We start from the raw sequence: 23,912 nt of genomic DNA, 5'->3' as shown, positions 1-23,912 counted from the left end.
CATGAATTTAGTTATACCTGTAAAACAACCCAAATCTTGGGACGCCTAAAAAGCTGGCATAAATTTCATAGTTTCCCAAGGCCATTAAATTACTTCATTTTCTTGTTTGATAGAAAATTTTAACACCCTAGGGTTTTGTGTTTGTTTTTTGTTTGTTTCAGGTCCCAAAAAAGAAAAAGAAAAAAAAGGGGCCACTCATACCCCAAATTGAAAGCTTATAATCATAGAATCAATCATATTTAAGGAGGTAGCTATGGTTAACACCTGATTAAAACATGTGCACTTTAAATTGCCTTTTCTCTGAAACTCTCTCTAGTCGCAGAATAGTAGAAGCTAAGGCCTAATGTCCACCTTTATTTTCCTGTGCCTCTGGTTGCAGCAGAACTATGCATATCTCACCAGCTGCCTGAGAACAGGAAATGTTTGCCACTCTGAGGCTGATTATGTACTGGAAGGCTGAAAAGGGGTTTGTAAAGCCTCTTTTTCTGATTTAAAAAAATATATTCCTATCTTATTAAGAGGGCAGGAGTATATCCTTCTCTATTATTTGGCCCTTCAGGAATTTCACTAGTCATTTTACATCCATTTAAAGAGATCTAGGTTTGTCTCTGCTTTGTTCTAACATCCTCTGTCTTAATTTTTTATTTAAAAAGCATGGTCCCATAGATAAAAGGACAGGCAAGCTCTTTTCTGTCTCTACCCAATTCAAAATATCTAATTTTTTAACTGACCCTGTCATTTGAAAGTGGTACTTAAAAATCATAGTTTCAGTACTTCTGTCAAAAAATCTGGGGCATAAGCTTCATTGTTTTATAAGGTAATTTTCTGCATTATCAAATTAAAATTTTTAACATCAGGTGACATCAGATGATAAGACCTAAAAAAGAAAAGCACTCTCATTTATATTTTATACTTGACCACCCAAGCGCTCTTCATTTTCCTATTAATGATTTAAAGTAAAATCCTATTCAAAGCCAACTATTTGAATTAACATATTTTAGCCTTGTTAACTACAAAATGCTTCCATATTTACTTCATAGCTTTAGGGACAAAATATACCCAAGATGATGTGAATTTGCATAGTGCTTTGAGAACATTAACAAACAACCATATATCTTTTTAATCAGTAGTCACATTGTAAGATGTAGAAACCCCAGGGTTTATACAATAAATAAATCTAAGAAAAAAAGAGACTAGTTTATTTCTCTTCCTTGACAAAAATCTCAATTTGTGTAGGTAAATTCCAACAGAGCTTTATTTATTTCACTCTTGGAAATTGAGGCAAATGGGTAGTTTTGTTTTATTTAGCTTGAGGACTGATTACTTCTTAGGCTGCTGCTTTTCTAATATACACATTTCTTTAAATTGTTCCTTAAAAAGATGGTAACAGATGGTAATGACATATAAGTGAAAAACTGGAAGTCAAAAGGATGGGAGCAATAAGTACACAACATTCTCCTTCCTTCCCCACACCTAAACCTTAGGAAATTTATGTTTAAGAAAGTTTACATCATCCTAAGCAATGGTTTATAAAACAACAAGTTATAGTTGCTGAGGAAATCAGCAGTTTCACTAATTAACTATAAAAGGTCTGGTTTGTGGTCTGACTGACTCCCAGCTTCAGTAGTGGCCCCTTTTCCCTCAGAGTCCCAAGTTTCCTACCTTGAATTGTCTCTTCTCTTTGGTTAATATGGTTGCTATTGGTACTGTTTAATTCATATTCATTTTAAAGAACCCTGTATTATGCAATACATGGGGTATCATTTATAATCATTAAATATTGCATGCACTGTGATGTTTCCTTACTGTTAGCACACAGTAAGGAAGGCGTTTTTTGCTAATAGCAGCTATAACCCAGGTATCTGCTATCTTCCCCTTCTTCAGGCTCTCTCGAGTGAGCAATGAAGTTTACTGAAGATTTTGTAGGGAATGGAGGGGAATGTCACATCCTATAGTCGATGCTTTAAAATCCTGCCTAAGCATTTCTGTTTTCTCAAGATCCTCTTCTGCTGTGCCACACCCATTGGAGAGACACTGGTGTCTTCCCTCTCCTCCTCCTTTCCCTTACCCAGCCTTTCTAGCTTCTCTTTCCTGAATCTTTGAGAACTCTGTAACAGCTGTGACTATCTTATTTTCCTTTATGTCTAGCACAAAATAGACATTCAGTTAATATTTGTTGAATGATTATATGAATCTTGCCTCCCTCTCCTGCCAATGTCAAAGTTATAATTGGCAAAGCAAATCAAGTTGGCTTCAGCCATTTTTCCCAAACATTGAAAAAAACAGAAAGTCCAGAGTGAATAGGACCACTTTCCTGACAAGCAGAATTTGGGGGAAAACTTTGGTTCCTTAAATTCACCCCTATTCCTGATGTTTTTATAACAGCAATAGTAATAGCTAGCACTGTGTCTATATGTGCCAATAATTCTTAAGTCCTTTATGTGTATTAATTCATCTAATCCCCACACCAACCCTCGAAGGCAGGTGCTATTATTTTTACCCTTATTTTATACATAAGAAATTGAGGTCTAGAGAAGTTAGGTAACTTGCCCAAAGTTTTACAGCCATTAAATGGCAGAACCATGATTAAAAACCAGAAAATCTATCCTCAAATTCCATGTTCTTAACCATATATCTGCTAACTCAATATTTCTTTTAAACAAACACAGTGCTCTCCTTAAGAAAACTTTGGTGAATAGAAATGTCTGTTGTATTATATGCTCCATTACAGTTGGGGCAAAAAGGGGTGAATGTGGTAGCAGCCTGGGGAAAGTTTGTAGGACACCCTGCTTACTTGTTTTCCTCCACCCATAGTTGATATTTATTGAATACCAACTATGTGCTAATCATAAGGGACACCGAAGTATATAAAAAGACAGGATCCTACCTTTAGGCATACATTCTAGCTGGCAAACCATACAGTAAATAATTCCAAATGAAAGGGGAATGGCAGGGGTAGAGGAGGGAACAGGATACTATGTGAGTCCTAACCTGGATCAAGAAATTAAGGAAGACTTCCTTGAAGGGCTGATTTCTAAGCTGAGGTCTAAAGGTTGAGCAGGAATTAGCCAGGTACAGGATCAGGAAAGGTGTGTTTCTGACAGAGGGAACAGCATATTCGAAGGCCTGCTATAATACAGTGAGGTCAGGAAACTGGAAAGAGATGAGGTGTAGAGGTTAAGCAGTAGCCAGGTCTTGGAGGGAATCTTTGGGGAAAAAGATAGGAGTTGCTCTCTAAGACTAAGGAGAGAAAATGACATGGCAAGAGCCAGCCAAACTAGAATCCACATATCCAGACTTCTATTCCCTGCCCTTGGTTTTTCTTTCAGAAAGTGGAACAATAAGTAACTAGGACTTGCATAGGTATTGCATTATTAAAATGGAGTTGAGTGGGGGTTTGGGGAGATGGGTGGCCCAGGTGGGGCACATAGTCAAGGTTAATTATAGCCCTGAACTAGTTCAATGGTAGACAGGATTGTTCCTCCTAACCCTTGCTGACTGATTCATATGAGCCTCCTAGGAATCATAAAGAGGCTAGGCACAAAGCAGCAGTGATGGAAGACAAAGGAGTGAGAGAAAAGAAGAGATGAAATCAAACAGAAAGCAGTTGAAGTGGTTATATATAGGTAAAGACTGGAACAAACAATTATGTGGAGCAGATAAAAAGTACAACATCAGGGCAGAGAGGGCATGCTCAAAGTGATATTGTTAGCTGAATTAGACTCAATAGTACTGATATTTGTTTGGTTTTGTTTTTACTTGCTAATTTGATGAAAAAAGTATTTTTACACACAGAAACGTTCACAAAATATATATTAGAATATGTGTACTTTTGATAGTACTATCAAATTTCTGTAAATATCAAGAATTTTTTATCTTAAAAGATACAAGGCACATGTCCTGTAAATACATTATTAAAAGGGAATAATAGCTTTAATATCTCTGTTCTTTGTTCAAATGCAAATTCAATTTAACACAGCATGTATAAATTTAATGCCAATATATGCAGGGCACTATTTCCTAGTAAAATTAAGAGTCAAAAAGAACAAAGGAACAAAGAAAATTAAATTTAATCTCCCTTTTTCTATGTATGTTCATTATCTAGTTTCTTAGAACACTAAATTCCTATTTATTAAGAGAGAAACCATTAAATTCCTATTTATTAAAAAGAGAGAATGAGTGAGAGAGTGCCCAGAATTCCCCCCTGAATTCTGCTTTTATGAAAATGGCAAGCAGATATCAGGAATTTATCTTTCAAGAGACCGTTTCATTTTATGTCACAGAGTCAGTAAAAACTCAGTCCATGTTACAACTATAAACAGATGGCAAGAAAAACTGCTCTAGAGACAGGCAAACTGGGTGAGAGCCTGATCAGTACTTATTAGCTGTGTTACCTTGGCTAAATCACTTAACTTCTTTGGGTCTCAGTAGTAGTAACAATAGTAAAAATATCTGTACATGGTACTGCAAATTCCAGTGCCCCACATTTATTCCAGTTAATATTTCATGAATGCTTACAGCTTTGCAGGCATGGTCTCATTTAAACTACAAAACAACATCTATAAGGGAGGTACTTTTATTGTGTCCATCTGACAAATGGTAAAACTGAAGCTTAGAGAAGTTAAGAAATTTCTTACCCAAGGTGTCTAGGAAGTGGCAAAAACATGTATGAATAGTCTCCAAGCCTGTATTCTTAACCACTACACTGTATTACCATCATTTAGTTATTTCATTTACTTTATAAAGATCTCTAGTTCTTGTGGAATTAATGAGATAATGCATTTAGAATGCCCGGCACAGTGTCCAGTATCTGGCACATGGTTAGCATGTAGTACATGGTATCAAGGAGGAGAAAGGGGAAAAGGAATGGGAAATGAAGAGAAAGAAGTGGTATCTATGATTTGCCCAAGGCTACCTCCAACCAAAAGATTTGCTTAAGGTGCACAGTCTTTCTGGGGAGAGTCAGGCTCTCCACCCATAGATTAAGCCCTAAACTGTCCAATACCATAGCTATTACCCCCATGTGGCTATTGACCACTTGAAGTGAGGCCAATTCAAATTAAGATGTGCTGAAAGTATAAAGTACACATCAGATTTTAAAGACATGTTATGAAAAAAATTAAAGTATCTCAATAACTTTATGTAGATTACATATTGAAGTAATGATATTTTGGATATTTTGAGTTAAATAACACTATTTTTAATGTGTTTTTTAGTTTGTTTATTTTTTAGTTTTTAAATGTGGCTACCAGAAAATTTTAAATTACATATATGTTTTGCATTGTATTCTATTAGACAGCACTGAACTAGAGACCTGGCTGCACAGTCCTCCTTCGACTTTCAAAGACCAGGTTTTCAATAGCAGCTCAAATTCAAGCTGTTATACTGTTGCCATGGGAAATATACCACCTTCCCAGGTCCTTTCCTCATGTTAGTTAGATTACCTTCACTAACTTGAATGTACTCTGCAATTTAGGGCCTTTCTAATGGAATCACAACACTGTCTCATGCTTTAGAAATGGAAATATTTATCTAACTACTAAATTATGTTAGCTAGAAGGACCTAATAAAACTCAGTTTGCATTTTGAACCTTCAAATGCACTGATGTTATTTTTATAGGAATATATTCATATTTATCTTATTAGGTAATTACCAGTAAAATAATGTATAAGCTAGAAATAAAAGAAGGATGTCATATACTAAGGTTACACCATTCCTGTGATACATAAACCATCAGATTCTCCTAAGATCCCAACCAGAGGGCATGGGTTGATTATTTACATACTGCTTGATAAATGTAGTCCTTTGGACATTTAATATTTTAGGAACTCTAGAAAATTAATAAAAAATTATTTGATTTATGCCCTTCTTCCCCAGAACCCACCCCAGGTAAACCATTACCACTAGGAGCACTAATGTTACTTTGCACAAATAATTCCCTAAACAAACAAACAAAAAAGGCATGAGGATTTCTTATGAACAGTTTTCATCTAATCATGCAGGATCATTACGTACCACAACATTTTCTTTAAACGTGGTTACACTTAGTTTAATGAGTTTGGAGATTGTTGCTTTTTCCCCTTTAACTTGCCAGGAATATTTATTTTAGGAGACAGTTTAAGGAACTCCGTAATTCCCAATCTGTCAGAGTTTTACAAATAAATCCCAGTTGAATGCCTGTCATTGTTTCCAATCTGGTCAAGAAAAAAGAAAAAAAAAGTATACAATTCATCAGAATAATTAGTTGATTGGGGTTAAATAATTCTAGGGATAAACATTTGACCCCCTGGCACATCATAAACCTCCTGGAATGAGAAAGATGATAAATGTACAAGATTTAAAATGGTCTTGATACACCCTGAACATTATTGCAGGCATGTGGGACACATTTAGATAAGTTAAAACCAAGTGTGGGTTTAGAGTTTAGCATCTTTGATCATTGGTTTACTAAAGCTTTATTGCTTTGGCGTGAGGATAGGGGAGCATGGAGAAGCCTGGAGAAAGGAATAGTGGCAACAGTGCCCCCTGCTGCCTGATGGTCACCTTCCCTAAATTTCAGGGATTTTTTGAGGTATGGTACCCTAGGCGATGATGAAACTATTAAGTATAAGGAAGTCAGGAAGGAAAGAACTAACATTCATTGAGGGCTACAACACTGCAAGTACTGTGCTATAATTTAATTTAATAATAATATGAATTTCATTACAAATTCAGGAAAGACTAGGATAAAGTTTATAGATGAAGAAACTGAGGTTCAAGAAAGTTAAATAACCTTTACAAGAGTCATAGCTAGATGTGGAATAAGCCAGGATTTGGACCCAGGTATGCCTAGCTCCAAAGCCAGTGATTCTTATACTGTGGTATGCTGGCAGTGACAAGTGTGTGGGCACAGTTCAGATTCCTAAAAGTATAGTGACCAAACATTTTGATTTGCCTGGGATTGAGAGGGTTCAGCGACACTGGACTTTCAGTGTGATAGCTGGGAGAGTCCGAGGCAAGCCTTGTTGAGCTGGTCACCCTAGCTGGAATTCAACTGAATAAGGAACCAGGCTGGAAGGGTTATTTTGGGGGGGAGGGAAGAAGGTTGTCCAGTTGTCTGTCCTGTTCTTCTCTGTGCCACAGGTGAGCAATCTCTCTCCTACTTGTTTTATACCATGACACATCTGGGGCATTGTCAAAGAAGTTTACAATTCTGCCAGTTATGACTTCTTCAGTTCCTGTCCTAAGTCATCAAAGTCAGTTGGAATTTCATTAACTGGAGGGAAAGAGCAGAGACTGTGGCATCACAGAAATATGAGTTCTATGAGGATTAAGGAAGGCCAGAAAAGGGAGGTAACATAATCAACATTTATAGAATATTCATTTATGTACACAGGGCACAGGGCTAGGTATTGTGTGCACATTATCTCTTCTTATAATATCCCTAAAAGGTTATAATTAACCCTAATTACAGATTTTTAAATGAAATAAATGAAGCTCAGAAAGAGCTAAATAATTTGTCTGAGGTCACACAGTTAGGAAAAAAAAAAAAAAAAGTGAACTCAGAATTTATTTCTGCCCAAAGCTATGACTTTTTCCACTATATCATAGTGTATGACACATAGTAGTGCTCAATAAACATTGAGTTCCCCTTCCCATTAAGTTCCTAATAACTTATATTTAATAATCTTAATGTTCTTCATTTGCTTTTCAAAATAAAATAACATACCAAAAACTATATCCTCCAAACTCTTATGATGGGTATAGAGATTCATGATGGGAGATGAAGTTTCCTGCTTAAGCTCAGAGAATAATTCAGGTAACTACTCCAATTCACTCTCACTGATGAGTTGGCCAGTACTCACTGAGACTAGACAGAACACTGAACAATGAGATGAAACATAAACAAAGTAAGCAATGCTTTTACAGGTTTGTCTGAAGTACTTCCTACACTGTTTTTTTTTAATGGCAATTTACCAGTCTAGGTTAAATACAAATGAATGTCAGGCATACTACTTAAATACTGTAATTATCAGAAAAACACAAGAGAAGTGGGTTAATAAAGGAAAGTTTTCTGGCATACATGCTTTGCCCCTGATTCTGAAAGACAATTTGAAATGGCAGAGGAAAGTGGAAGGACACACGCAGATACATGGACAGGAATAAGGACATCTTGCATATATATATTTGTGTAATGGGAGTGGAGACACCATTAATGGGCCTAAGTATTTATGGCCCATTAATCAAATACCCTACATGTAAATTAAAATGTGATGAGAAGGAAGCGAGTAAATATGATATAGAGATAAAAAATGTCTGCCAGATACTTGAACAGGCAGAGGTTCTGTTAGCAAAGAGGAATAGGGAATTGGCTTTTGGGTCGACAACACTGTCTGCCACGTCATATCTATAAAATGGAAAGAATATCTGTTGTGTATGGTTGTTTAAATCACCTGGCAAACAGTATGTACTCAAGAAGTATTTGCTCTTGTTTTATCTGAGCACTCTATGATTCTGTTTTAGAGCTTATGAAAATTCTGTTTGGGGACAATATGGAATATTATTAGCTCTGCCTTGGTATATTTATTCAAAATGTGCCTGGCACATAATAGGAACTTAATAAAAATCTGTTGAAAGAATGGATGAATATATTTTAACTCTCTTCAAGTATAACAAAAAAGAGAACATAAAAGTCTCCATGTGGCCCTGTGGAAAGGTTCTACTTTTTAACTCAAATTAGTAGGAAGAACACAGCAAAAGTGAAATAATGATTTCAAAACATAAATGTTGCCCTGTATTACATAAGTGCCAAGGAGATAAACTTCATAGTGGTGGATGTGTTCACTGTAATGGCAAAACATTCTTCTAGGCTATTTTCAGTTTTTACAGATCGTATGGCTGTATTGCAGTCAGGTTACTGAACTAGGAATTGTCCGAGAAAATTTTGATCCTAAAGATTCCTAGGTGGTTTTCTTCAACTTCTACATTTTATTTCACAATATTTTAATGGCACAGAACAAGTATCTCATACAAATGAGATAAAGTGATTTGACCTCTGTTTTCATAAAATAGCCAGTGATCTGTATTATATGCCAGCAAACTGTACAAGTTGTACCTTTAGGAAATAGAGGCCTAAGTAAATGGTAGCTGCTATTATTACTGTAGTCCTGCTCCTTGTTTTCTGTAAACTCTATTTTTGATAGAGTTGAGCATTTCCCAAAATATGCTCCATGGAAGATTATGTCTGTAAAATGTGAATAGGTATCATATAAAAAAGGGGGTTTAAGATCCAGTAAAATTAGGAAACCCTAACTATGGAACTTCTCTTTAATATGTTCATGTGCCCTGTGAATCTCCAAGAGGACGCTGTAGTGCAGTGTTTCTCAACCTTTTAGTCATTATTGGCCCTCCTTCCCCAGGAGCCTTTTTAGACATTTTTTCTAATCACTCCTTTCTGTCCCCCTTTCCTTCCCCTTGCCCCAAATTAAATACTAAGAAATGAGATTTTGTTGGGTAGAGTTGAGTTTTGTAGCACCACAAACTATTGTACTAAATTTTTTGCCCTCTAATTGTTCCCTTATAACTCAAGGAGAGTGTCTTTTCTTTAATACTGAACTTCCTGGTGTTAAAAGATAAACTGAAACATATTTTTAAAATTTTTAAGTTTATTTGAACAAAAATCTAATCCAATCAAGTAGCACCAAATGGGAAATAGTTAGAAGTGCTCCACTGACAGGAGCTGGGGACAGAGAAGATGCCGAAGGAAAGCAAGGAAATTATTTGACTGGCTATAGCTTCAGTGGTTGCCTTATTTGGGGAAGCCTCACTGGCTGCTTGCAGCTGGCTGCCTTCGTTGGCTGTCCTTAGGTTTCAATTTCTTAACCTTGAGGAGTTTACAGACGTAGGTTTTGGTTCTCTTATGTAGCCTACTAGGGCATCAGAACCACCTCAATCGAATGCCCTGCTCATTTAATTAATTTAACACTTGTATGAGACTACAATAAGGAGATGAGTTCAATAAAATTTGTTGAGACAGTTTGTATCTGCCTCTGCTCTGGCCATCGTCCCTAGTTTGTGGCTAGAATTTTATACCAGCCATGTTTAAAAATTATGGTAAAATACACATAATGTGCACTAATCCTCAGTGTACAGCTTGATGAGTTTTCGGAGTTGTATATATAACTAGTTCGGTATTTAATTACTGAATTCTTGATCAGAGAAACTTAAATTCTTGACCTCCTGTCATCCACATACCGTGGTTTTCAAACTTTAGTGAAGTTTAATGAAGGATACACCTAAGCGAGCTTATTAAAATTGTATATCCCTACCCTCAGGAGATTCTTATTCAGAGGGTTTGGGATATAATCTAGGATTTTAAATAAAGCGTCCCAGGTAATTCTGATGGGACACACTTCTGAAAATCACTGGCCTCCCTACAGAGTAAAAGTCAAAGTCCTGAACAAGGCAGTAAGGCTTTTCCTAATTTGACCCAATTCTTTTTTTTCCAGACTCCACCCTTGCTGGTTTCCACCCTGTCCAATTCCTCACTCTCCTCCACAGGTCGTGCACTCAGGGTTACCCCTATCTGGAATTACCTTCCTGTTCCTATGTACAGGGCAGATGCCTCTGCATCCTTCAAGGCTTAGCCATGCTGTCCTCTCCTCTGGGAAGTCTTCCTAACCTCATCAGGCAGAATCGGTTGCCCCCTCATTGTTTATCCAGAACTTTATTCAAACTCTTGTTACAATACTGACCACACAATACCTATTTTTAAAAAACCTCATTGTTCGGAAGTAAGTAGCAGCATGTCTAGCTCTTTCCTAATCCCCCAGCTCTGCACAGTCCAGCCCACGGTGGGTGACGAACTGAGCGCGGGCCACCGATGTGCACTTGGAGCCGCTTGGTTCTCCCTTTCCAGGCCAGTGAGACGGCAGGCCCCCTCTGGAGAAGACAGGATTTCTGACTTATTTCATAATATCGAAAATCATGGCAGGGACTCAGTAGTCAATGAAAAAATACCTAAGGAATGAAAATAATCCCCACCCCCTCCACCCTCAGTTTACCTGCATGCTTCTTAAGCCCTCACTAAGCTCTTGGAGGGAAAACAGGAATGAAGTATGAGTGCTGGGGCGAGGAAAAGGCCACCCCCACCTGCCAGATGGGAGTATTATGTAAGGCCTGAAGCCTCAAGGCAGGGCCTCCAGCGCCAGGTTCTTAGTTCTCTCCGCCGGTTCCCCCAATAGAATACTGTTGCCATGGAGATGGCCATTGCTTGAAGTGGGCACAGCTGGGTGAGGGCCCCAGAAAGGCCTCTCAGGAAGGCAGCGGCGCATGGCGACCCTCCGCCCTCTCGACAACCTCCTCATCTATTTACTCGCCTATTCCTGCGTTTACTCGTGTTTGTACCTGTTAGTTTACTTTTTTAGCATCTTCATGGAGGACTAAGTAACAGGGCGGCCACCTGGGCACGGGAAGCCTCACGCCCGCCCGAGGAAGACCCAGGTACCGCGGGCCGTTAGCAAGAGGGGCTGAGGGGCGGGGTTCCAGCCGTTACCGGAAGCCCCTGCGCCGGAAAGGGTGAGGGAGGGGCGCAGTGCAGTCCCGGGGGCGAAGGGCAGGGCAGTTCTCCTACTTAAACTCTCGCGAGGGGCTTCGGCCTTCACAACCCTGCCGGTACGCGCTGCGCCTGCGCCGTTGAAGCGTTGGCAGTAAACCCGTGGGTGCAGGCTGGGTAGCGGGCTCTCCCTGACCGTTGGTTTGGCGGGCGCGTGGGGGAAGTTCACTACGTACGCGCACCTGTGCCGCGGCCGCTGAGGGAGGAAAGAGCCCAGGCTAAGGGACTTGTGTGGCGAGACGGAGAGTGGCCATGTGTGACTGCGACGATGACTGTAGCCGAGACTTGCAGGCAAGAAGCACGCGCGGAAGCAAGGGGACTGCGGCGGCCTGGGAGGAACAAAGCTACGAATACGGCTCTACCAGATACCTGCTGCTGTGCGGCCTGGGCGGGATGTTGAGCTGCGGCCTGACGCACACGGCCATCGTGCCCCTGGACCTGGTCAAGTGCCGCATGCAGGTGGACCCCGGCAAGTACAAAGGTATCCTGAGCGGCTTCGGTGTAACGGTGCGGGACGACGGGCTGCGCGGCCTGGCCCGAGGCTGGGCCCCGACCTTCTTTGGCTACTCCATGCAGGGCTTCTTCAAATTCGGCCTCTATGAGGTCTTCAAGATCCGCTACGCGGAGCTCCTGGGCCCGGAGAAGGCCTACCAGTGGAGAACCAGCCTGTACCTGGCCGCCTCGGCCAGCGCTGAGTTCTTCGCCGACATGGCCCTGGCGCCCATGGAGGCCGTGAAGGTCCGCATCCAGACGCAGCCGGGCTACGCCCGCACGCTGCGGGCTGCGGCCCCCAGGATGTATGGCGAGGAGGGCCTCTGGGCCTTCTACAAAGGCGTGGCGCCGCTCTGGATGAGGCAGATCCCCTACACCATGATGAAGTTCGCCTGCTTCGAGCGCACCGTGGAGGCCCTCTACAAGTACGTCGTGCCCAAGCCCCAGAGCCAGTGCACCAAAGCCGAGCAGCTCGCCGTGACCTTCGTGGCCGGCTACGTCGCTGGCGTCTTCTGCGCCGTCGTGTCCCACCCGGCCGATTCCGTAGTTTCCGTTTTGAACAAAGAGAAAGGCAGCACAGCCTTTGGAGTTCTCCGCAAGCTGGGGTTTGGGGGCGTGTGGAAGGGCCTGTCCGCCCGCATCATCATGATTGGCACCCTGACAGCGCTGCAGTGGTTCATCTACGACTCTGTCAAGGTCTATTTCAAGCTGCCTCGCCCTCCGGTCGCTCAAGCGCCAGAATCCCACGGGAAGCAGAAATAGGTGTGGATATTGCCAAGTGTTATAGCCCCACCATTGGCCCGTATTTCGATCCAGTGGGAGGACTGCTTTCAGACATTATTAGTGTGTAAAACGTTAACGTTTTTGGAGAGGGATTTACTATGCAGTCCTAGTTCTCTTTAAATGATTCCTTTTCGACAATCCAAGGGGATTGCAACCGTTTGATTTGGGGGTTTGAACCATTATCTTTCAAGAGCGGGCATGGTTGCTTTAACTCAATATATTGTTTTTCAACAATTATAGGGGGGGGGATCTCTTAACAGGAATTAATGTTAGGTAATTTCATGTCTCTACATTGTATCTCCTTTGATTCACCATTCCATGGAGATTGTCCAAGCATCACTGCTGAATAGCCTGCTGATGAGGTTTTAAGGTCAGCACAACTATGCAGGAGAGGGAACAAAGTAAAATTCTGCTACATGGTATTCATCTCAATAGAAACCGTGCACCTATTGAGTAGATACAGGGTTCATTCTATATTTCCTGTTCATGTCAGTTACAGGTAAAAATTATTAAAGGTTAAATTGTGGCTTATAGTGCTTGATAGCTTAGAATGTATTCATTGTTTTCAGAGACATGACATGAGACGATCAGCATTTTTTCATTTTGCTTTGTCCAGTTCTCTTCCTGATGTTGCTAGTTAGGACATAGCTCTCTCCAGGAAGTGCTACAATTGGATCAATGTGAAAACCAAAATGGGAATAAATATGTAAAGAAAAGCCTCTGTTCTCTATTATTTCTTCTGTATAATTCAGCTTTCAACAGCCATACATCCAAAGAAGATCATACCATCCTAACATTAACACACACACAAAACCCTACAAATTCCAACTATTTTTTATTGAATATTAAAGAATGGTTTTGGTGACTTGGGAAGGAAAAAATCTCACTTTTAATGTAACAAATGCCATTCATTTAATTTGGTAGATATTTCTGTGATCTTTGTAGTGATTGAGGTTCATAAGGCACATGTTCAGTTTTCTGTAACCTTCACATCTCTGGGAAAATTATAAAACAAGTGAAATTCTGTGAATTAGAGATGTTTGTAAAATGTGAATAAGAAATAAACATTACATTTGATATAATTTACCAAAATGTTACATGATTGCCTTAACAATATGTGTTAAAGACTACAAACTTAGAATATGTTAGTGTTCCAACTATGTGATAAGTTGCTTAATGGTTAACAGAAGTTAAAAAGTGTCTAGATTTAAGTAAGTATGTTTGAACTGTCATGGTTGGATAATAAAGAGCTTGGAGAAAATAACTTGTGAATGAGGTGGAATTAAATTTATATTTAGTGCTTCTATTTTCTTTATTTTGGGGGAAGATGCAGGGGAAAGGTAATTAGCAGTTAAGACACATTACCTTTTCATAAGTGGTTAGTGTTCAGGTTTATTGAAAATAATAGTTTTCAATGAAGAAGAATGATAAACATTTCAAGGAACTAAACTGTGCAGGTTCATTTTTGCAAGACTTTAAAACAAATATATTTCCATCTAGTGTAGTCTTGTAAGCTGTAGGAAGTTTCTTTGGTCAACAATTTATTAACTAAAGTATTTTCTCTCAGTAATATAATTTAGGGGATTACTGCAAAATCTATGGGGTTTCAAAGTAGTAAGAGACCACTTGTTCTGGTGTGTGGGTATTTCATGATTGTTCTGTTAACAATACCAGATAATTTCTGTGTATAGGGAAGTATAATCTAAGGAGAACTGTTTGCCATGATTCTGACGGTCATGGACATGGTCAAGAAAATGGGCTTGCTTAATTTGTGTCAACAGTTTTCATGTTTAGTCACCAGATATCTTTTCACCATTTTTTGTTTGTGGTAGTTTACAAATGTTTGAATAAATAGGGACCAGGACAACTAACAAGAATAAAAGGTAATTTAAATAAAGAAAATGTGAGCTCAGAATCACTAGGAATTTTTTCCTAAGTTATTCCTTTGGGACAATTTAAATTTTTATTCAGTGCTTTACCTTGTTTATAATAACCACTCTGTGAAATCATGCATTTCTATTAGAATTAGAAAAGCCATAGTATACATCTTGTATTGTCAGACATACTCATTTTCTCATAATCTCAGTCATTGTAGTGGTCCATTTTATATACTCAGAGGCTAGGTAACTTGCTCAAAGTCAGATAAGTGATAGAGTCTGAATAAGGGTTCGCATTTTTATTACTCTAGTCCAACTTTTTAACCAATGACTATCCTTTTCATAAATTGCTTTTTATAGTACCTCCAAATTACTTTTTTTTAATTTTTCTATTTGTATATACTATAAACTTTCCTAACCTTTCACTAATGGAAAATTTGTACTGTATGTCTCAATTGTGAAAAACCTATGTCATAATTACTTAGAAGTAATCAAACTGCAAAATACTTAAATACATTTAATTTAATATTTAAATTATTTTCCACACCAGGTCAGTGTCTCAGTCCTAACTTAAAGGAACTGATGATCATAAAAACTGTGCTTTTTAAATTTTTTGAAAATTGTGGTACTGCCATTTTAACAAGAGGATTTATTCTATCACATTTTCTTTTTTTTCCTAATCTTTAGTTCCTATGGCTAAAAAAGCTGGCTTAGGTTATTTATTCCCCCAGATGCTGATTAAAGTAGCTTTTTCAAGCTCCTTTACAAAATGAAATTAATTTTATGATAGGGCACTGTAATCTCATCCATTGATCTGTCCTTTGAGAAGTGAATAGAGAGAGTAGGTAAAATCTTGAAAAACAAAGGCCATACTTACATGTTAGTACCACACCGATAAAGACAGAAAACAATCAAGGATTAATGTTATGAGTATTTTTTTTTTTGCTATACAAGGGCGTCCTTAGGAAGTATTTCTTTTGAGCCTGTCAAAGGCAAGAATAATCATAGAAGTCAGATGATCACATTTTTATGGGCAGCCATTCAATTATAGTATGCTTGTTTTATGTGGTCTTAAAGATCAATGCTTTTTTTAAATCATGAGCAAAGAACTGTTTGAAAGGAAATTTCAGTTTCATTATTATTTACAAGGCCTTATTTTGTTTACCTGAATGCTACTATTTGGGTGGGTGGGTGGGTGAGTAGGGAAGGTACTAACAATGTAATTAAAATTCAGGTTTGTGTGTGTGCGTGTCCATTTTGGTTACCATATTTTGAGACCTTTAGTGATAAGAGTATCTAAAATTTTAGAGGCAATCGGTAATTCTGCCCATGTCCACCTATTAACGCTATAGATCAACATCTACCATGTGCCAAGCACTGTGCTATGCAGAAGGGTTTTTGTAGTGAGCATAATACAGTTGACCCTCGAACAACATGGAGGTTAGGTGTGCCCACCTCCCATGCAGTCAAAAAATTCATGTATAACTTTTGACTACCTCAAAGCTTAACAGCCTACTGTTGACTGGAAGCCTTACTGATAATATAAACTGTCAATTAACACACATGTTGAATGTTATGTGTATTATATACTGTATTCTTATAATAAAGTAAGCTAGAGAGAGGAAAATGTTATTAAGAAAACCATAAGGAAGAGAAAATACATTTGCAGTACTTATTGAATAAAAATACGTGTATGAGTGGATCCACGTCGTCCAAACCCATGTTGTTCAAGAGTCAACTGTACATGGCTCTGCCCTTGTGGGACTCACAGACTAGTAGGAAAAATAAATTACAGTTATGCGAAGTGCTGCAAAGAAGTACAGGGTGTTTAAGATTGTACATCCAAGCGATGTCTGAGATGAGACCTGAAGGATAAGCAGAAGTTCGACTGGCCTAGAGAATGCACGTGGCAGTGGACACAGTGTGTGCACCTGCCCTGAAGAAAGACCAAGCCTGATGGTTTCAGGGAACTGAGAGAAGTTCCGTTTGGCTGGAGCCACTCAGCTGCAGAGAGGATGGTATGAAATGAAGAGAGAAAGGTAAACAGGAAGGGGATCGCTCTAGGCTTTGCAGTTCATTCAGTTCAAGTTAAGACTAGCTCTGCAAAAGTAAACTCCTGGCTCTGACATCGTCGTGTTAAATTTCATACCAATGAGTAAGAAAAATCTACCAAGTTGTAAAGTCTGGAAATTGCCTTTAAGGAATGAAAGCGATCTTAATCTTCAGAGATGCAGAGATGTCTAAATTTGGGAGAATCATTTCACAATGTGAGAAGTTGAGCTACCAACAATTTTGCCCTTTATTGTAAAGAAAAGGAAACATAGATTTTGAAAAAAGCGAGTATGTGGTGTGTAGAGCATACAAGAAAAATCTGTTAACCAAAATGTTCAGGAATTGGTGGTTTTACTTAATCTTAACTGCAGGGTAACCAGAAATCCCCTTTTGTTTTCAGTTCTTGATGAATTTTTGTCTGTCTGATTACTTGTCTTTTACAATATGCTGAATATGATTAATAATTTGGGGACTTACAGAGCCACATAGCCATCAGTCATGAAAATCAATGCTTGTTGTATGGTGCCATGGCTGTGGAAGGTGCAGGGCTTTTGGATGGGTGTACAGTGACCCTAGTGGATACGGACGTGAGTATGTGTGTGTTTAATCTTCAGTGTTAGTTGGAAATCTTGTCATTTGCATCTTTGCTGAAATATAAAGTGAAGAAAAAATCTGGTTTACTTTAAGATTATTTATTATCTACTGGATGATATTACATCTATCATGCTAGATCTTTCACTCATCTTGTTGTATTCCTACTTTGTGTTGTAGAAGGCTGTTTCAAAAATTAGTGATTTCATCTGTAAATTATACGTAGTCCTGTGAGTTTACCACGCTGCTCCAAAATGGTAGGCTATATCTAAGAAAATTATATTCCTCAATGAGTATTTTTAGTGTACGTCAGTGTATCTATCTTTCCTGCCATAAAGAAATAAACCATGTTTTTAGAAAATAGTAGTAAATTTTGTTATTCTAGAAAGACATGATGTGGGTTGAAAGAACTCTGCCCCTCTGCAAGGCTGGTAATTCACATACACATAATTGTTAGTCTTCAGACATGAATTGGAGCTGCTGACAGGGTGATTGTCCGTTTGTAAGAGGGTGGATGAAAACCTGGCAAAGAACCACAGTCCTTTCATCTCCCAATAGCATTTGTATTCTAGCTGTAGTTATGTCTTATTCCCAGATATGAGGATTCATTGCTGTAATCATTGTCTTTTACCTCAGTGTCTCTCCCCATCCTTACCAAGAATATAAAGCTTTATCGCTGTGTTGAGTCAGTGCCATTCATCTTAGTTTTCTGTTGTGTTTTGAAACATTTGATCTTTTAGATCATTACCTATTTCTGTAAATGTTACTAATATTTCTAACAACCATTTACTGTGCCAGGTATTGTGCTGAGTATTTTACAAACAACGTATCATTTATTTACAACCATCTTGTGAGGTTGGTATTTGTATAAGGATTTTTTTTTTTTGGAGGGGGGGGCTGCAGCCAACACAAAACCCAATGCACAACAGGTTAAACCAAAAAGACATTTATTTATTGCTAACAGGAAATCTGGAGATAGTGGACCAAAGTTGTTAATAGATCAGTGTTGTACCCAAAAACCTAGGCCCTTTCAGTCCTTCTGCTCTGCCATTTTTAGTGTGTCAGTGTTGATTCCTCTCATGTTCAAGAGATGGCTGCTGTAACACCAAACGTCACGTTCCAACCACAGCATCCAGATCAGGGAGTTTGTGCAGGGCAAAGGAAGACAGGCTTTCTCTTCATGTGCTTTATTAGAGAGGAAAATCTTTCTCAGAAGCTTCTGGAAGATTTCCCATTTGTCCAGAGGTAGGTCCCATAGTTTCCTGTAGACCCTGTAAGCCAGTCACTGACAACAGGTATGGAGAATTTAGATCAGTGTAGCATTTGCTGGGATTAGGTACATCCAGACCTGAACAAAATCAGGATTTGTTGTTGCTGTTGCTGTTAGCAGGGAAGAAAAGGGACATGGCTGTTGGGCAGGCAATCAGGGCCTGCCCTTTTATTCTTATTTTACAGGTGAGAAAACTGAGGGTCAGAGAGATTAAGAAGGTAAAACTGTAGTGATGAGACCAGGATTTAAACCAGACCTGTCTGCCTCCAGAACAGTTTGCTTTAGCTTAGAACTTACTATGAGGCAGAGCTGCTATAGATCATATCAAAAGGGATTTATTACTAAAAGTGTCAGGAAAACTGCTTTCTAACAGAGACAAATACATAATAAAGTATTAAAGCCAGGAATCTCTGGACAATGGTGATACATAGGTAATGAGAAATGATTAGTTAAAAATGTTGCTATCATGCCCTGAAAAAGAGAAAATAGCTGAGAAGAAAACACCCAGAGACAAACATCTTAAAAGAAAGCAAATGTTTCTAATCCTTTTTTTACAGTCATCTTCAGCCTTTTCATTGTGCACTTTTCTCCCCATTGACTTTCCAGAAATGGCTGATTTCTTTCAAATGCAATACACTGGAATAATCCAAAGGATTCATCAGATGAACAAATTTCAAAGAGCCACTACCAACTTTTTTCCTTAAGAAATGCATCAAGCATCTGATTTGCTGCTGATAAATTCTCTGTAAGTAGCATTATAATTAAGCACACACAAAACCATTCTGTGTTTCCAAGAATACAGCTGGGCTGGCACTGAATTGGTGATAGCACATGGGCACCGAGTGGGAGGGTTCCGTTGCATCTCAACTACCATGTACCTTCTTTGTGCAGCGACCAATCCGTCTCTCCCCCGTGACACCCTCTGAATCATAGGCCATTGCCCGTTTACCCCATGTCTGTCACTGAGCTAGTTTATTGGGTACCGTCACTGAGCCTTGGGACTGGCTGCTTTCAAGCTCTGGTCAGAAAAATAATGCCAGGAAACCAAGTGGTACACCCCTCCCAGCATGGCTCCCCACCCCCATCCCCAGACTAGTAGACTCTACCCTTGGTTATGAAACAATGGTATTTGGCAAAACTGAGTAAAAAGAGAGGCAGTAGGGTGGGGGGGGGTGGGGAAGAGGGGTGCAAGAAAGGACTGAGCAATCAGACCTGGCTTCCAAATCAGGCTTCACCAGTGCTGGCTTGCATGGCTTTGGCAAGTTACCTTACCTCCCCAAGATTCAGTTTCCTCATGTGTAAAATGGGGAGCCACAGCACCTACCTTGAAGACTGGTTATGATAATTAGCAATAAGTTATATAAAACACATAATGTAAAACAAAAGCTCAATATATTATAACACAGTACCAGCCCCTTAGTAAAAAGTTGAAGGCTGTTAACATGGAAAGATTTAGCCTGTGTTGATATTGTTGTTATGGTTGTTCTTGGATATATACAAGATATATTTGCTTTAATTTTTAATGCATCATAAAGTACATAGCCCTTTGTGGGAAATGCAGCACATAGGCAATGAAAAGCAAGTAGCCTGGGGATGTTGTGTGTATAGAAGCCAACAGTGGCAACCCCATCCCTCCCTGACTTCTATGAAAACGTTTCTTTTACAAACGTGTTTTTGGTATGCAAATCACTCCATGCAGATTTCTGTGTGCAAAATACAGCATAGAAAAATGGCCCTCTTGCCAAGGAAGATAGGAGATGTTGGCTGCCATCAAATGAATTAGCAGCAAATTTTAGATTTCTTTTCCTAACAATGTATGGGCTGAGCATATTTTTGGCACATTAAACTTAACTATTTTGGCTTTAGATTGTGCGTTCTTGTGATAAAAGTGTGCTTACTGAAGCCTATATCTACTTTTTGAAGCCATAATAATGTTTAGTGGTATTTAATTTAGCATTTCACAACAGTGTGCCACCTCCAGTTAGTAAAAATGCCTGTTTGAAAGTCACAGATGGCTTCTAAGGTTAGGCTGCTAGCCTCCATATACTTCCTACTTTTCTGTGAAGATTTGTGCTTATTAACAGATTGACGTTTATACGTTTGAAAACGTTTTCTTCCTAATTAACGTATGTCTTAGTGAGGGAAAGGAATACATTTGATATTAAAATCATCTTTTTTGGGGGGGGGGAGCATGAGAAGCTAGCATTTTATTCACAAGACCGTATTTTTCCATCAGGGAAGAATTAATAATATGTCCCTTTCATGGTGTTCCTTACCATTTTCAATTGGTTCCTTTTGTGAGTTAATGGAAGGAGGTGTAAAAACTTTGTCTGAGGTACCTTATAACAGAGGATCCCAGCCCTGGGTGTTTCGCTTTTCCTGATCATGCTCAGGAAAAAACAGCACGTGTAGGCCAATGGCCCTATCATGCTTCCCCTCTCTCCTCTTCTTTCCTGTCCCTTCCACCCAGGATTTTTTTTCTTCTTGTTTTAGGTGTTTCAAACTTACCAAATGAGACACTCATTAATTTTACAGAAACAAATCTTAAATTGAAGGTATTCTTCAAAACCAAGTACCTCATCTGAGAGAGAATGACAAGTTTAACTTGCTTCTATTGGACATCACAAATAGCTGGAAAAGAGTGCAGAGACTAGGTAATGTCTTCAGTCATCTACTCTACTCATTCATACATTCATTCATTCACATCCTGCTTGGTATGTTAGGCATTGCCCTGGGCACAAGAACACAAAGATGAAAATAGTTTCAACCACTGAGGAGTTCACTGTACCAGGGGAGGCAGGTATGTAAACAAGCTACACAGACACTGATGTCCCGGCAGAAGTGTGTACGAGGTATAAAGGTGGTACAAAGATGCGATTCCATTAATTCCATCATGCTTGTAGTGAGGAAGGACTTTTTGGAGGGATTACATCTGAGCAAGCTTTTGAAGGATGCCTAGGTGTTGTCCAGATATGTGGGGTGTGGGGAGGCCAAGAGCACTTGAGGCAGAGGGAACATAAGTGCAGAGGCATAGAGGCCAGCAAAGGAGAGGGAAGTTTTTCAATGGAGAAATTTCTTCGGCCTAAGAACAGAGAAGGGAACATGTATGGGAAATATTCTCAACATCTCATGTATCTGTTTCCCCTTTTTATTTCTATTCCACTATCCAGGGTAGGTTACCTTATGGTTTCTCAAATTATTGCCATAGCCTGTAACTGGTCTTGTCGGTTTTAGCCTCTCCCCCCACTAACAAAGAAGAATACTTCAAAGGCCCCTGCAGAACTCACCCCCCACTTATATCAGTACCACTGTGGACAAAATAAAGTCAAAGCACCTTACCCCAGAGCATCTGAGGACTCTCTGACTCAGTCCCTCCTGGCCACTGGCATTGATCAATTCCCGCTCCACTACCCACACCTCACGCTGTCCCTCAGATCCCAGGCCCAAGCCTGGCCTGCTTGCTTCTATCTCCCGGCCTTTGCCCATGTCATCCCCCCTGGCCAGGCTGTCCACTGATCTTTACCAATTTCCACGTCAGTCCTTCAAGCTTTAGTTAGTACACCCTTTGTCTGCCTGGGGTTGGCTTCACCCTCCTGCCTGTCACCATGGTGACAGGGAGTAAAGGAAGGCTTTGGAGTTCCAGGATGTGCATTCAAACCCTGGCTCTGTCTTTAGACAAGTTTCCGAGACTCAGTTTCCCCAACTGTAGAAGATGACTGTCTACCTTGCACAGTTGCTCTGGGATTAACGGAGCAGGTTTATTGAGTGCCTGACGCCGAGCCGGTCCCCAGACATTAGTGCTATTATTATTGTTATAATTTAACCCCTTCATGAAATTCAGGCATAGTAACTACCTTTCTAACTTGCCATGAAAATCATGTAACTGATAAGTACGTAATTCTTGTAAATCAAAAAGCCCTTTAGATAAAGCTAATTATTTGTATCTAGTAATATTCATTCATCTATTTGCTCGTTTAACACTCACTAAATTCCCAGTATTTGGTGCATCCTAACCTCAGCATGGAGAATAGAAAGATGAATTTGAACACAGGCCCATGGGAGAATCAGACAGGAAGGGAGGCAAGTCCAAAGCCATGTGGGGAACCCTGGGACCAAGTTGGGTGCTGTGGAATAAGGAAAGGCTGAGAGCTTAGGGATGAGTTTAGGAAGAACTGCCCTGTGCTTAAGTCTGGAAGGATGTGACCAAGTGGGGACACAGGTGGCAGTTGGAGGGACCTGGGTCAACCTGGACCAGGGGGCATGAGGCAGCTTAGAGTGTGGGGGAATGGCAGTGTTGGAACAAGGACATGAGCACCTGGGGCTGTGAGTTAGAGGGAAGGATACAGGGGGTGAGGAGGGGCAGGCCTGGGGAGACTGCAGCAGGACAAGAGGTTGGAGAGGCAGACTGGGCCTGGGGGCAAAGGTTCTCAGTGCCTGTGTGCTTGGGAGGTGCAAAGTGTTCTGTGGCCCCAGGTGGGCTGAAAGCTCCTTGAAGGCAGAGAAGGTTTTCAGTCATATCCTTGCAGCATGAAGGGAACATCGCTGCACAGTGAGTCTGGAGGAGAGGTCTTGTTGGGAAGTTCTAGAGTTCAGCAAGGGGAGCCACCCCGGCCACCACCATGCTGTGCCTCTATGTCCCCTGAATCCTCCTGGCGGCACTGAGGAGTGGAGGCAGCATGTTTTTGCCAAGGAGCTACAATATCCATAATGTAATAAAATAAATCAACAGGAAACTAGTACTTATGTGACAGAATTTCACTTCGAGTAAGTTTTGCTGATATGCATGTAATTACAAACTGAAGGACTGTCAATCAGGCTGCCCAAAAGCTTTAAAGTGCAAGAAATGCTTCCCTGTAGTGGTGACCCCTTTCAAAGCCCTTTAGGGTCTTGTGGGACAAGGCCCACAATCTTGCAGGTGTTAAAATAAAAGTTAACCATTGCTCACAAAATGGGCTGTAGGGTACTGACTCCCCCCCCCCCCAATATGTGAATAAATACACTCTTAGAACAAAAATTCTCTCTATCCAACCCCCAAAATCCAGTCAGGCCTGGTACTGTGTTACTAGTTTTGAAAATAAACACTTGAATGTCTGCCCAGATTGTTGTAATCTTATTAATCTAACAAAGAGACTCAGTAACTGCCTCAACCAGGGGGACCAGTGTTTACCATGTAATTTGCAACAAGCTGATAAACACACCCTTGCCCCACTTGCAGAAAAATCTCATGCTCCCTGCAAGGAAGCTGTTGACAGA

The 23,912-nt window shown here is 39.9% G+C and overlaps 1 pseudogene; it reads left to right on the top strand.

Moving 5' to 3' along the window:
• The first annotated feature begins 11,846 nt into the window (after positions 1 to 11,846).
• LOC107535421 (solute carrier family 25 member 3 pseudogene) lies at positions 11,847 to 12,848 on the top strand (annotated as a pseudogene).
• Positions 12,849 to 23,912: the final 11,064 nt, after the last annotated feature.

Source organism: Miniopterus natalensis, chromosome 9, assembly GCF_054644295.1.
Source record: "Miniopterus natalensis isolate mMinNat1 chromosome 9, mMinNat1.hap1, whole genome shotgun sequence".
Taxonomy (NCBI): domain Eukaryota; kingdom Metazoa; phylum Chordata; class Mammalia; order Chiroptera; family Miniopteridae; genus Miniopterus; species Miniopterus natalensis.
Note: the sequence above shows the minus strand (reverse complement) of the source record. Positions and strands in the feature narration are given on the sequence as shown.